This window comes from Cuculus canorus, chromosome 1, assembly GCF_017976375.1.
Source record: "Cuculus canorus isolate bCucCan1 chromosome 1, bCucCan1.pri, whole genome shotgun sequence".
In the NCBI taxonomy this organism is placed as follows: Eukaryota; Metazoa; Chordata; class Aves; order Cuculiformes; family Cuculidae; genus Cuculus; species Cuculus canorus.
In genome coordinates, this window is record NC_071401.1 from 138,242,622 (window position 1) to 138,252,918 (window position 10,297).

Consider the following 10,297-nt stretch of genomic DNA (forward strand, 5'->3'; position numbering starts at 1 on the left):
TTCACAGCTGTAGGAAACAAAAGGTCTTTGTTAGGTAGGCAAATCTGTGCCACTTTAATGGACCCCTGCCAAAGAATCGGGCCTAGTTAACTCAATGTGTTTTGGAATGGAAGAAAGCAGATAGAAAAGTTTTGAGTTTTAAATTTAATATTTTACTGAATACATTAACTTTCTTTTCCATTGTTCCATTTCATCTGCTTGAGAGTGTGAAGTAGTGAAACAGGCCACCTTCACCAGACACTTTGAAGTTATTAGCTACTCAGTCTGTTTATAACTTAGTCCTGGCTGAAGACCTGATTGGGTGATGGCACAGTAAAGAGGCTTCTTGACATAAGTTTACAGTAGGAACACTATTTCCCCAGAGCAAAACCAGGAAATAGAATGTACAGGTCATTCCAAAATAGCTGTCGTAAAACCTTTATGATACATGGATACATATATGGTACAACAGACAATCTTAGGATTAGATTGGGGGTTAGAGATATACTGTTGGAGATATTCCTTCAAATGGAAAGCCAAACTTTAGACTTGATCCTTCCAAATTTAAGCGTGCTGACCTTGATTGAGGAAAGCATTTAAGCATATGCTTAATTTGAAAATGAGTGGCTTTATTGATGTTTACTGTTTAAGTAGGTGATGTTGGACATTTCAAGACTGAGCCCCAAAGTGACACTATCGTGATACTTGCTTGACCAGAGGCTACTTGCTGTGAGTTACAGCAAGTAGCCTTGTTAACTTGCATACTCAGATGATATTCACTGTGCTTGAAAGTTTGGGCTGATCCTGGTCTGACCTAAAAAGCACCAAGACTTGCATCAGCACTGTGGGTAGCACAAGCCACAAATAGGAATAATACCGATAAAAGTAACAATAGGTGTAATTTTTTTTATAGAGCTGGAGTGTATGAATATCTGAGTTGATCAAGTCCAATATCAAATCAATAAAAATGGGTGATAGGTTTATTTTTTGAGTGCCTGACAGCTAATCAGATGGCTTTCACAGCACAATCAACCATGTTTGTCAATGAGGTTTCAACTAAGTAAAGGGTATCCATGAGCTGAATTCTGATCCTTAAACCTGCCAGGTGTAAGGCTGGGTGCTGGTCCCTGCATATGGATGCTGCCAGACACTGAGAAACATATGCTTGGTGTTTATCAATTTTAAATTTCATCAGCTACTTTACTGTCAAGTCTCACCTTATTATAACAGGTCACTTATTAACAGTATTATATATATAAAAAAAATATATATCTTGTATAAACTTCATTTTCCCCTGCTGCTTCTAACTTTTAAGAGCCAAAACCAATTCTTGACACACAATTAAACATTTCTGATTGTTAATATTGTTCAATTGTTTGGTTTGGGGTTTTTTTGAGAGGAAATTACTCATTTGGGTGGAAAAAATGTTACCTGGCAAGTTGATTTTAATTAGTGGCATAAAGGAAGTGTGGCGACCAAAGCTGCATCGTTACGAGAGCCACAAAGATGATAAGAGGAATGAAGCACCTCTCCTGTGAAGAAAACCTGAGAGAGCTGGGATTGTGCAGCCTGGGGAAGAGAAGATTCAAGGGAAACCTAATAGTGGCCTTCTAGTACCTGAAGGAGCTCATAAGAAACCTTGAGAGGGACTTTTTCAAGGGCTTGTAGTGACGGGACAAAAGGTAATGGCTTTAAACTGAAAGATATTAGATTGATTAGGCATAATGAAAAAAATTTCTTTTTCCATAATGAAAAAAATTTCCACTATGAGGGTGGCAGACATTGGAACAGTTTGCCAGAGAAGTCATGGATGCCTCATCCCTGGAAGTGTTCAAGACTAGGTTGGATGGAATGAGGCTTTGAGCAGCCTGGTCTAATGGAAGATATCCCTGACAGTGGCAGGGGATTTGGAACTGGATGGTCTTTAAGGTTCCTTACAACCCAAACTGTTCTATGATTCTATGATTACACAATAATTTGGCTGAAGGCATGACTGCCTGATTTATGATATGAGTACTGGCTGTGTGTTTGTGATACAAACATACTATGCTAACATATATAACTTCTGAACACACGAGCATTACAGTTCTGGACAAGTAGTATTGGCAGTTCAAATTACCTTTCTCTTTCAGTCATTTCAATTACAGTGAACAGTAAGCTGTTTCTATATCCTTTCTATCTCACGTTGAGTTTTAGCAGGTAACTCCTCCATACAGAGTTCTCATCCAAGCCTCATAGTACCACAGCTATTCAACTTGTGGATCCAGAGGGAGGAACACACTGAGAGTATCTCGGATGGGGTTTGGCATACAAAAAAGCTAAATCACTTCTTGATTTATGTAAGTTTGCTCATGCATAAAAACTGGATATATCCAGCAAGAAGTTCTTGGCTACTACTGCTTATTTTACAGAATTGTTAGTCTTTTCCTTTCTTAATAAGGCATAAAGTGTTCCCAGTTATGCTGGTTGGGATTTTGAACTTTCATTGTTTAGGACTTTCTCTGAGAATGTTGAAAATTACTAGGTAATTGCCCCTCTCTTGCTTTGTTTGGGGAGTGAAGGCCATAGATTTCTTAAATCAAAGGAGACTTAAATCACAGGACAAAAATTAGTGGATACCTTTAGAGGTAAAATCTTAGGTATCACAATGCCTCGTGTTCCTTTAAAAAGAGACCATTCAGTAGCTCTTTCCCTGAAGCCTGATATATGCCTGTTAAATTCCAACAGAGAATACAAACAGCATTTGTTCAGCGCAGACACACATGTGACTGTAGGTGGCAGCTTCCCGGAGGATCCTTTTAGCCTAAGCAGTGTTTGAGGAAGGTCCATACTTGAAGAGCAGAAAGCCCATTACAGATGGGGAAAGTGTGATGTAAAATAAAAAGTTCATTACAAAGGTTTTTTTCTTTTTAAAATGCCTTGATCCCTTGTTTTGTTTGCCTAGCTTTATAATGTTATCATTTAAGTGGTTCCAAAACAGGCTTTGAAAAAACCAAACATCTCATTCGTGGTTAATGAACACAAAGTTGTCCGGTTCATGCTGTACCTTTGCTGTTACTATTGTTTCAAGGCACCTCTCTGGAAGGCCAGAGTACAGGCAACCACATGCTGTCTGGCACACGATGATTTTTTTTTCCTTCTGTAGGTAGTAAACCAACCTCAAGAAAAATTTCTGGTATAAAGACAGATTCATATATAAGACAAGCTTAAGTTTCTACAGAAATTTTCAGAATTTAAAAAAATTTTCAAGAAGACATGAGCCTTGCTTTAATTTTTTTTCTCCTCTTCCCCACCCCTGTCCCCCCCAACCTCTCTTTCCCCCCTAGTTTTCTATCTCATACTTCATTTTAACTCAGAAGATTCCTCCTGGTGAATCTGAATGATAGGATGCCAGCATCTGCAACATCGCTGCCATGGCTTTGAGACTTACTTCCACTTATTACCAGGAACCTATAAAAAGTGTATAAATATGCAAACGCACAGACACACAGACGTACAACTTGTATTGTTCATGCACTCATTTATTTTTCAGACATTACAATTTAACAAACAGAGTCTCCTAAGGGACTTCTCTTTTCATTTGAATTCTTTTTATGTGGGAGTTAGGCTTCTGAAATCCTGTCCTAGGTACTAGGAAATACTAGTTATTTCTAAGTTCGAATATACTGACCACAAACCCATTCATTCTTTCCAACCTTGTATGTTAATTTATCTTGCTCTGTTTTCAGATCAGACAAGGCCTGAGCAATAGAGGTCATATATAGTTATGAACTTAATTCATGATCAGAAATGTTTAGGTCCAGGTTAGTTTTTTCCTCTATTAACAAGCAAAAGCAGTAGTATGTAAAGAAGAGCTTAGATTTCTGCAAATCTTATTTCTGTATGAACACTCTTAACATGTTAGTACACCCCTCCACAGCAGCATTCCACAATACTGTTAAAAAAGAATTATAACTTCAGCAAATGTCTTGAGAGATGAAGTGTGTGGCAGTTCTGGGAGCGCTGTTTTGCTTCAATACTAGGGGATGATAAATCCAGGAGAAATCCATATCACACAGAAACCCTTCTGCTATGTATTCAGGTGGCTTTAATACTGAAGGTGAGCTACTACAGTCATTCAGTGGAGCTGGTATAATTGGCCTATTTTTCCCCCACTCCTTTCTGAGATATATGTTTTCACAGTGTATGTAATACCAAGTAAAGAGGAGTCTCCACTGCAGTTCAGTCAGTCTTCCAGATGCAGAGCTGACTAATAGAGAAATACTCGAAGAATTTCAAAGGCCCCAAAGTGACAGATGAGCTCTCAGTGCTCATTTGAATGTTTCTTGCCACAAACTCATTAAACTGTATCTTATTTAAAGAAAGTGACTGGAAGGGAGAGCACCAAGATTAAGGCTAGTCTGGATATACCTTTGTTTTACAAAATGAAACAGGGAGAAGAGGTACTGAGAGGCTTTATTTCTCCTGTATTTGGATGGAAAGGGATCCAGATAACTTCAGGATTCACAGTGATGCATAGTCAGTGTTTATATACTACAGGATGACAGGCAGAAGATAGTGTTTGCTGTGGCAATCAGACTTTATGCAATCAGGCAACAGCCAAGGATTAATACCTGTGCATAACATTTAGCAAGCGCAAAGTGTGCTGGAATAATCCTGTAATCCAAATAATCAATGGAAAGAAATGGTGTATCAAGTAATTTATGATAGTGTGCTTGGCAACCTCTAACTTTAAGATTTTCAATTTATAACCAAGTACATACCTCTGTCTCTCACTAGAGGCTTTGCTAGATGCCATTGTGTTCTGCAGCGCGATGAACTGATCCCGGTCCCCTCATGTTTACAGCTCCAGTATGACCTGGGCTTTGCTTGAGAAAAAAAATCCTAGTTTCCAAGGGTTTTGGCCTGGTAGATAACTCTGAGGTAAAGGGGTGTTTCTTGTGTCAACCAGAAAGAGAGAGCAATAACCAGAGGGTGCTGTGGCTGATGTTGCTGTCATTGCCACCGTGGCAGGGGAAGAGCGTCTGGTGCATCTGGCTCAGGCATAACAATTGTACAGCAAGCCGCAAATAGGAACCCAAGGCTATCAGACGGGATTTAAACTACTGCTTGTATAAAGTGTTCGTGCTGGGGAACATAGGTGGCGATTCTGATGTACAAATACAAACAATTTAGTGACATAGACCTCTAATTCTAGTCCTAGGGGTGTTGGTTTAGCTCTTCAGAGTTTATAAATTGAGTACAGTAAATAAATTGCATTCCGTACCATCAATAAAACATTATTTCTTGTTATATATTTATTAATGTTTGTCAGCTTTCATTTTGAAGTATAGGTGGCTTGGCTTCTGTTACTTCTTTGGAGGTTGTTTTATACTTTGTTAATTTTATTGTCTTTGATTTTTTCCCAATATGGCAGATACCCTGTTGTGTTCGTTTTTTTACTGAAAGACAGAGTTTCTCATCCCATTTAATATTCATTTTTTTCTCATTGATGTTTTCACATTTTTTAGATATTTTTGTTAAGCTCCCTAAAGTAAGCCTGTACCTTCCCTGTGTATTGAGCATCTTATAATTTTTCCAAAGAATGCATGAAATTCACGTGACGCTCATCTAATAAACATCCTTTTGTCCTGCAATTTTATTCTTGATCGGTACACTGCTTTGTTGCCTTGAAAGAAGTCTTCCAGTATTGCTTTTACCAAGGTGTTTCTACATTTTTATACTATATTGTGAGATTTTTTTGCCTTTAAGATTTTTCTAGAATTTCTACCAATAAAATAAGAAGCAGAGGAGCATTATTTTAAACTGTGTTGTCATTGGCCCTGGGTAATGAATGCTAGAAACTAGTTTCAGGGATTTTTTTTTTTTTTGCTTTTCAGAACCTCCAAAGCCAACAACAATGAAAAAAGAAGCATGGAACACCAAAATAATGAGTATACTGACCTTTTAATGTTTACAATTATGTTGCTGATACTGCCTCTAAATTGACTTACAGATTATAGACGAAGATATCTTTACATTTCTTAACTGAGGAAAAAAATCCCATTGGTTGTTTGCTGGAGATTATGCTGCACACTCATTTTAGCAATTGTTCACTATATGTCTGCTTTTGACACTCCTTATGTAAACATCCAACTCCCTCAAAACCAGTTACTGTAATTAATGCTTAAAAATACTTAATCATCATTTCACTAAAAAGCAAAACTCTTCATAAAATATTGTTTCAAAAAGTAGCTGTGAGAAAAGCAGTCTTCCTTGGAACTGCAAATGAGAAATACTGACCTGGAGAGAAATTAGAAAATATTTTCCTTGAAGCTTGAAGTGAAAGTAGAAAGTTTTTAAGTTTTCTTTAATGACTTCTAAACCATCATTTATTAGCCCCTATCCGCAGTTTGTGTAATTATAGTCTTTTATATAAAAGTACTTTAAAGTTTCTTCATATTTTAAAAGCAGGAATTAAGTTTTCAGCTTAAAGGAGTCATACAACCTTACACACAAACAACTCAGTACTTAGATTCATCCTACATTTCCCACCAAAGACAGCATGAAAAATATTTTAGAATGAATTAGCAATACTATAAGTTATTAATATACTTTTGAATGCAAGAGTTAGTTAGCACTTAACACACCAATCACTTTGACAGGCAAAATTTATGGAGGTATATCATAATGCTCAACAGAGTTCCCCCCATGAATTTGGTGAAATTTAGTGGAATCCAGGGTATTTGCACTAGTTTTGCCAGCAGAGAATTTTTCCCCTGCTTATAGGTTACCTCCCACAGGGTGATGAGATTGAAAATTCACTCCTTGCACAGGCATGATACTGAAAGTGCCCTGAGTTAACTGTTTACAAGTGGAGGGTTTCTCTCTGAGTTCGCTCACTCATTACTCATGAAGGCATGACTGCACTTCTTGGTCCTGCTCCCAGGTGCATGAAGGCTTGCTCCTCCTCGCCCTTTGGGTCCAGCACATTTTGCACATCAACAGAGGTGGCACAGGCAGTGGATAGCTCTTGCACCAAGATGGAGCTTAGAGAGGACAGCAGAGATCTTAGCCTGAGAAATACATCAGTAACCATATATTTGCAGATGACTTCTTTTGTGCTGTATTCCACCACAGAGGTGCTTATTTGCTCTTTTAATACAACTCTTTTGCAAAAACAAAAAAAGCTGTGATCTTTAGAAGCTAAATTTTCCCTTCAGTTTATTGCATTCATTTTTAATACAACTTTCACACAAAGTACTTGTGAAAGGTGATTTCCAATGGCATACATCGAAAATGGGGACCCTTCTTCTGAAAGTTGTTACTGCTAGCTGAACTTCTATGTTGCAGCTTTGAAAGCACCCCAAGTACGTTTGTTTGGGCTCTGTTAAATATCCCATGATGTCTTATTTGTAAGCGCAGGGTAGATCTAAACAACTGTTCTTTTATTTAGGTTAAAGCATTGATCCAGCATGTGCTGGAGATTGAGGCTGGAAGCCATGCATTACCACTGACAAAAACTTGGGATTTTTTGAGATTTCCTTTTCTTTTTCAGAAAACCAATTAATTCAAGCATAAATTATATCTAAATTCAAAAGCAAATGCAGCCCATCTTACTAAGAAGTTATATGACTTGAAATAACTCTTAATGTCTTTTCCCCCAAGGCTAATAGTATTGTTTCCCATATGAACACACACATAATATCTGTCTTACAGTTTGGACAGATCAGTAACACTCCTCCTCTACTACCATTACTATTTGAGGTGTTACATATGAATGCTCAGTGGGGCCCCATCCTTGGGGAGAAAATTCCCTTACTGAAAAGTTAGATTGCACCAATTTTGCAGGAGGCATCCTAACAGTTGCCAGATTAAGTTTCAGAGGAGAAAATTCCCATAGAAGAGCATTCTAAAATGTTTCTACCACTTGTATCTTTGTCTTTGATTAATGTTCTCTGGGACCCAAAGAAGCTGGAATTACTAAAATAAGTTCATATGACTACTTAGCATAGTGACCCCAAATTATCTGTGACCCTTTCTGGAGATGAAAAATTGGTGTCAAGAAAAATCTGAATACCTTATGTACAAACCATGCTTCTAAAACCATGCTTTTTTGTTTGTTTGTTTTGAAGCAGAGGATTAACATTTTTCCTCCCCTTCTTCTTTCACATTTTATCCTTCCATGTTTCAGCTATCTATCAGAATTTGCATTCCTCCTCACTCTGCTACTACTTAATACTGAGGAAACCCATGGTGTGACTTGCAGACCGACTCCCCGATCCTTGGTCTTGCAGCCATGTCAGCCCTGACACGGCATCAGCACGTGATCTTTTGGCTGCTGGCTTGGCACTTGGGATCGTGTCGATCTGGCTGGGGCTCTGTTTGGCAGTGAAACTCAATCAGTGCAACCAAGTGCAACTGAAGTGATAACAAGCGAGTTTCCCTTGCACAACGCTTTCTCCGCTGATGAATGAGACACAGCTCCCAAGGGGTAATCTCTTGAGTGGGAGCTGCCATCTGGTTTTCCTCTACATGGCAGGAGGCCAAGCCTATAACTTCTGCAGTTTCTGAAGTGGCTGCCACACAAAACATCCTCCTGGGGAAACGAGACGGCTGACCGTAGTAGCGTACATCCGCTTGCTCTGAACGTCCTTAATTGTCCTCAGCTGGAGAATATCTTGCACCCGTTTGATGTAGTTCATAAAACACTGAGGGGATTGATGTGCAGCCAGCCAGGCGCGTCGCTTCAGGGACACTGTGTCCTGCTTTGGGAATGTGGCTGGTGGTGCTACGCAGTGCAGCACCCAGCCAGGCTCAGGAGGAAGCTCAGTGTGCTAGAGCTGTTCCCAGGATTGTTTGCAGGGCTCTTGCCCCCACCTCTGAGTGTCTTCCACTAGAGCCTGCTGCAGGCAGGCAGCATTGGGTGACACAGAAAGAAGCAAAACCTTCATCAGCAACGACAAAGATTTCCTTGGTGGTGACCTGCTCTAGTGGTTTCAAAATTCCATGCTACCATGGGCCTTGCAGAACGGGTTCCCAGTGGGCAAGGCCAGTGTACAGCCGGTTGTCAGGCTGGTGGCTGACACAACAGCCCACACCGTGGCTGATGGAAAGGCACCGAGGTGTACTGCTGATGCTGCTCTCTGCCAGCGTGTGCTAGCAGGCTGGCCGGGATCCAGCAGCTGCAGGTTGCCTCCCCAGAACTGCCCTTCCTTAACAAGGGCCCTTTTCCTCATCTGTTAATAGCAACCATATCACAATTGAGTCGTATGGACAGGGATGACAGCAAAAGCTGTCGCAAGTACTGGAGCTCAGTTTGCAAAAGCTACAGAAGGCTATTTCAGAGTGCTGAAGTCCTTTATGGTGGGATTCATCTCTCCCGACTTTCCATTGACAAAACCTGATCTTGCTGTCTAGCCTTCTTTCACAGCCATATCCGGAGTTCGTTTCATCTCATACCTAAAGTAAGTACCTGAAATAGACCAGACAACTCACACCTTTGGTAATGCTCCTTTTCCCTTCTCTGACTATAAAGAGAAACTGATTGAGTGGCTCATCGGGAAGTGTCTGCGCTGAATGCGTTCAGTGCTGCCTTGTAAGTGCATCCTGTCACCTGTGTGTGACAGTCACAAGAAGTGCCATGCCCTCTATAGATAAACCTCTTTGTATTCAGTTTTCAAGTACATTTATGGAAGAGCTGATGGGATTTTTTTCTCTGTGTTTTATTTTGAGAACTGTGCCTCCTCTCCTGATAGACAATGGGCTTGCTGTTACCTTTCCAACAGACAGCAATGATAAATAAGAGATGTTGCTGATGTTCATACATGTTTTTCCTCAAACTTTGTAATATCATCATAGTTAAAAGCGGTCCAAATGTAGGCTGTAATATATGTAAATGTAAGAATGCCTGATTAAGCAAATTCTGATTTATTTTAGTGATATTCTGGTGAATGAATCTAAGCATTTTAAAGAATTTTTTTAAAATAAAAATTAAGGTGCTAAGAACTAGGCAAGGATAACTCTTCTTCACTTAAATAAAAGTAGTAGAATGGATCAGTTTATCTGAATAATTGGTTTGATAGGATCCCCTACATTCTGAGTTCTTTTAGGAGAAAGAATGTTTCAATAGTTACATTCTTCCCTTCTGCTAACACTGAGTTAATTAAACAAGAAGCTAGCATTTAAAGAATAATGCAGGAAAACTGCAATTAAAACTGTTATAAAAAAATAACATTTTTTTTGTGTTGCGTCTATTTACACTAAATGGTAGAAATAAACTGTGTTTTCATTTGCTCCCTGAATTGTCTGGTGACAGCACAGAGTCTCACTGGCAAAA